This window comes from Octopus bimaculoides, chromosome 20 (assembly GCF_046866305.1).
Source record: "Octopus bimaculoides isolate indiv1 chromosome 20, ASM4686630v1, whole genome shotgun sequence".
Classification (NCBI taxonomy): domain Eukaryota; kingdom Metazoa; phylum Mollusca; class Cephalopoda; order Octopoda; family Octopodidae; genus Octopus; species Octopus bimaculoides.
Window position 1 is genome coordinate 24,876,776 of NC_142947.1, and position 6,234 is coordinate 24,883,009.

Consider the following 6,234-nt stretch of genomic DNA (forward strand, 5'->3'; position numbering starts at 1 on the left):
TGTGAGATAGTGTAGGAGTCTTGTGCACTTGTGGTATTCATAATGTTGGCTGCAGTGAGACTTCATTTTTCTTTGTTTCGTGTTTTATAGATCCACATTTATGACATTTTGGCTTTCTACCCTCCACGAACACCGACAGGTGAGTGCCATCCAAGAGATCGAGCAGCTGATTTATATGATCCTGCTTGCATTGTAAGGTACCTATACCTAACCAGTTTTGCTTAAGTAGTTTCTTGACCTCCAGTATTGTGACTTCGTCTTCTTCTAAACCTGCCAAGATGGCCACCACTAACCAAGTAATGGATATTTCTGGCGGCACATTCAGCACCCTAATCTTGGCAAGATGTTGGCTGTGATAGCTGGGGATTGAAAAAATTGTCATTCTTCAAAGTGATTGCGGAATTACATTTAGCTTCTTCTGTCCCACATCTCACCTCAATGGTTCCAAACTTCTTTCCGCGGATGATGTGTCTTTTGTTCCTACACACGCCCAAGACATTTTTGTATTTCACACTTGGGTTGCAGCGGTATGTGACCGTGCATCTTGCAATATTTTCTATCACAAGAAATTAACAAATAATACTGATTGACAACCTAAAGAAAATCATCCACCACTAGTTATGACCATTACAAGCTTGTCTTTTGAATGGGTTTGCGCAAGTTATTGCTTGACACAACTCTAGACTTCATTGTTTGAAAAGGATAATGATTCAAGTTGTGAGCAGAGCAAGGACATTATTTGGGATGGTTTTCAAAAGCTAGACCAAAATGACATCACAGCAAGAAATAGGAATTAAATGACACAGAAGTCAGGAATTAGTTAAAAAAAAAATAGAATGACGTAAGTGTAAAAGACAATGATGATGAATGTGCAGAGCTTAGTTCAACCTAAAAAAAACAAAATTAATGTCCCAATATGAGCAGCTGACTGATCTCAATTTTTTGATAAAAGAATTCATGTTTTAGGCTGTATAACATAGCATTCTACAAATTTATAGAGAATGACAAGTATCTAGAAAGCAATCAATGACAATTACTTTCTTCAGGTTTCTGATTCTCTTTACACTAGCATCCTCACCTGCACTGCAACAAGTAGAACCAGTGCTGGCCATTCTGGAGTCGTCATTGTTAGGTCTTCTACCTCCTTATATCAGAAACAAACAACAGTGATTTAAGCCAGACTTTCCCCACCATCTCCAACAACTAATTACAATAATGATGACACAGATGTGGATGATGATTCCAACCTCATGTAACTATGCCACATCATCTAGATCTGTAATTACCCAGGTTTAGTAAGGAAGAACTGTGCAAATAAGTGTAAAAAAAAACAAAACAAACCTCAGCTGATTGGCATAAAATTATGGACATTTCTAGCGTCTGGCCCACAGACACGCTGCCTACACTTGGCCTTTTCCTTCCACAACTGTAATGGCCTCTACTCCTCTGGGATGGGTGGTCTCATGCTGCCCCCCCCCCCTCTGCCACCTACATTGTGTCCAACTCATTCAGGTTTCACACTAACTACTACACCCAATCCTTCCTTTGCAGAATGCAAGCCCTCTGGAACTCCTTCCTGCAGTCATTAAACCTGCGATGGTTTACAGGGGAACATTAATAGCATCAATCCCATCAGCCTTGAAAGGCCTGCAATGATCATGGGTTCTGCCAGAATAGATAAAAAAAAAAACAAAAACAGTAACAACAAAATTTAATGCTTTTCCTGCTTTATTTATTTATTTTTTTCCCTGTTACCACAGATGACCTCATGGCATTCTTTATTACTGTGATATTAAGCAGAAGTAATTGGTTAAATAACATGTTGAGAGCATCATATAAAGATCATAGTCCGGAAATCAATGTTTCATTTTCTTTTCTTTTAGGTCATAGTGTGAAAGTCAATAATGATATTGTTGTAGTGGCACAGATGGTTGATTGTCATGTTAACTGTATCATTCTTTATGTGATCTAGTTTTGCTGTCTCATACTAAGTCCAAACCTTGCCGAGATCTTACCAGGCTCATAATCTCATCAAGTGGAAAAAAAAAAGGTAGGTAGGTAGGTAGGAAATCAATAAATGTATACCAGTAATATCCTATGGTAGAGATAAAAGGACTTTTTTAACTGTAACTGTCATGCTTCTTTTTTTTCAAAGACAGTGTAGTCTACAGGACTACATTATCACATATTTTAAGATGGTCTGAGAGAGATTTTGCAGCTATTTCTAGCAGGTCAATCAACTTTTGTAAATCTCTACTTAAATAGAATTAGAATACTAATATCAAATATTGTACTGCAGGTTCCACTACTATGCTATGGTGACTTGAAAACCCTTCAACTGAATTAATCTCTCTTCCTCTCATATACACATCTCTGTGGTGGTAAACTGGATAATTTCTTCAGATCTAAAGGTCAACTGTACCCAATAGGGTTCACAGATAAAGTGACAGTACCATTTCCCCTCACAACTTTTATCAACAAACTCCAGTTTCCTTGGATTGTAGATTTAACCGGATATGTATACACACACACACAAAAATGATGGGCTCTCATACAATTTCCATTTACAAATTTTATTCACAAGGCATTGGTCAGCCTACATTTAACCGTGATGCCATGCTATGGAATTAAACCCCAAACCATGCAAGTGAATGGGTTGAAGTCTGAATAGGGAACACTGCTGGTATTTTATTATCAATGCTGGTGCCACATTAAAAGCATCCAGTCCACACTGTAATGTGGTTGGTATCTGGAAGGGCATCCAGCAGTAAAAATCTTGCCAAAACTAACTTCACCTGTGCTAGTGCCATGTAAAAAGCACTGAGTCCACTCTGCAGAGTGGTTGGTGTTAGGAAGGGCATCCAGCCATAAAATCCCTGCCAAAACAGTCACAATAGCCTTGGGTAGATTTTCTACCTGGCTGGCTCCTATCAACTGTCCTACCCATGCATGCATGGAAGATGAACGTTAAATGATGCTGATGATGAGCCTCCACTGCTCACCACATAAAATGTTAGAAGGAAAGAGAAAAAGCAGAATGTGAAGAGAACATAGTTGACCCCAGTAAGGTTTGAAGTCTTTAGTAGTGAATTAAATCAATTGTTAATCATATGAAAGACAGTTGTGTACAGCAGTTACAAGATGCACAGCCTTAAATCAGAATCTGGCCTTTAATATTTCAAATGAAGATATATTACATCAAAATGAGTGTTAGTAATGAAATCACATTCTAGCTGTTCTTTTATACTCATTCTTCCCATTCTCTTGATACATTCCACCCTTCACAAACCATTCTTCTCAGCTAGTATATTCTGACACTCTCACCCTTCCAATTTTCATTCTGCTATTCCAATGCTTCACATATGTTTGAGGTTGTTTCTCATATTCCCAGTTTTAAAAATGGAAATATTGGACAAGCTTTTCTTAACTTTAAACTGTAGAGAGATTTACTTTCCAAAGTCCACTGAATGTCAGTTAAAATCTTGCAGTGCACACATCATAGGCTTGGCACTACAGCTCTAGACAGTCAATACTTAAAATATTTTGAAAATGAAATAAAAGGAAGAGAAACCAAATTCAAAGTAGCTTATGTACACATACACACATCTGTATGAAATTACAGATACTTTTGCATGTGAATATATAAACTGTATATACTATGTCTGTCACATATATATGTATATACACACACACATTCTATAAATTAGTAATACACAATAGCAGAAAGAATACTTGGTACAAGGGATATTTGGTCAGCTGGAATTCACAGTTCATTGGTACCCTGGGTTTCATGAACCTCAAAATTAGAGTTTGCATGCTGATAGAGCCATACATCTTGTGCTTCATGAAATAGCCAGTAGGAGTGAACTGTGCACGAGTGTTATTTTTATTTATATATCTATATATATATATATAAATAGTTTATAAACGGTTACAGCATTTAATTTGCAACCACATTAAGAACCTTAGGAAAGTGTCTTCAACTATAGTTTCAGGTTGATCAATACCTTAGGAGTGGAATTTGGTACACAGAAAGCCTGAGGTTTATATATCTATATATATATATATAGTGTGTGCGTGTGAGTGCTGTTCATATCTATACTTAAGTTCCAAATTGTTTGAAAATCAGTGCTGTTTATGTTGCACCTCTTTATGTCTCACAATCTAGTAGTTTGTCAAATAGAAATCTATAAAATAAATACTGGGGCCAATACACTCATCTAAAGCTTTGCAGATAGTGCTTCCAAAATAGTAGTAGTTCAGTGGCTGAAACCTGTAAAAGGTCTGTTTATATCACATTTTGCACTTAAACACTAGAGTCAAAGTGCTAACTTAGCTAACTGGTAGGATATATAAGGAATTAGTCAAGGTGTAGTCATTGTGTGACCTGATGCCCTATAACTGAATGGTTTAAGCAAACCAACATATTAAAAACATTATCCATTTTGTTATCATTTCAGTTGAAATACACAGTTTTGGTTTCGATTAATTTAAACTAAATAATGAAGAACTGAGTAAAATAAATTTGTTATTTAGCTGGCATTTAGAACATAAAATTCTGATGGAAGATTTTACCAAAGATTGTTTTAAAACAGGAAACTTGTATCATAGATTAGAGGCAGTTCTCAGGTGGATTAGGATCAAAAGAGTTAAATAATACTTTATAAACTGAAGTATTTCATACACATGCAGCACAGGTAGATGACCTTCATGCCAACAAACTCCACTTGACATGTTTATATGAAGAACTTGAAACAAATGACTGTTAACATCATCATCACTTTAACATTCACTTTTCTATGCATGAATGATGCTTCACCTTGTTACAAATTCTCACCTGTTTCTAACATGACCGAGACTTCTGGTGATTTGCTGTGCTTGAGAAAGTATGTCAAGCTAAGTAAAATTGTGGTCATGGCCAGTGACATGTAAAAGGCACCTATACCAGTTACACACAAAAGGCATCCACTATACTTTTGTGTGGTTGGTGGTAGGAAGGGCATCCAGCTGTAGAAACCAAATCAAAACAGAGTGGAGCCCGGTGCAGCTCTCCAGCATACCATCTCCAGTCAAACTGTCTAACCCATGCCAGCATGGAAAATGGATATTAAATGATGAGGATGTATAAATTTTTTTTTCCTTGATTTTAGTTACTGAATTGGGACTATACTGGAGTGACATCAACAAGGGAATAGATTCATTTCTTCTTTGAAATATAACTGAGAAAAACTTGAACTCAGAATGTGAAGGGACATAATCAAATTCTACAAGGTATTTTGTTTGCCACACTACTGATTCTACCTTTAGTCTTCCCATATGTGCGTGCATACATATATGTATGTGTATATATATATTGGGTTGTCCGGAAAGTTTGTGTTCATTTATAGTAGTTTACTTTTCAACTTATTTTAGAACATGGTTGAGTCCATAAAATAGGATTTGACTACACCTCCATTTAGAGCACAGTCTAAGCTATCTTTTCGTGGAAGAAGGTTTGTGTTCCTAAAACTTGTGTTAATTCTGTAACCCTTTAAAATGAAAGATAAGAAAGTTCATTTTTGGCACTTGAAGCTTTTCTTTTTCCATAAAGAGAAATATGTCTCACAAGCAACCAAAGAAATATGCGCAGTTTACGGTAATGTTTCTTTATCCGAAAGAACTGTATGGAAGTGGTTCGCAAGGTTCCAAGCTGGAGATTGTAGCCTTATTGATAAAGAGCAATCAGGCAGACCATCCACTACAGATGATGACCAAATCAAGTCATTAATTGAGAATAACCCACATTGCACAACCCGAGAATTGGCAGAAAGCCTCAAACTATCAAAATCTGTTGTTCATGAGCACCTTGTAAATCTTGGGTACACAAATCGCTACGATGTTTGGGTACCACATGAGTTAAGTGAGAAGAACCTTTTGGATCGCATTTCCATCTGTGATTCACTTTATAAATAAAATGAAAACGCGCCTTTTTTTAAAGCAAATTGTGACAGGTGATGAGAAATAGATTATCTACCGAAATGTTCAGAGAAAGTGATCCTGGAGTAAGCGACATGAGCCACCACAAAAGCGGGTCTTCACCCTAAAAAAAAGTCTTGCTTTGTGTCTGGTAGGATGGAAAGGAATTCTGTACTATGAGCTTCTCCCAAGTAACCAGACAATTAATTCTGAGAATACTGCACACTAGACAAGTTAAAAGCAGCAATTCAAGAGAAACGTCCAGAATTGGCCAACAGG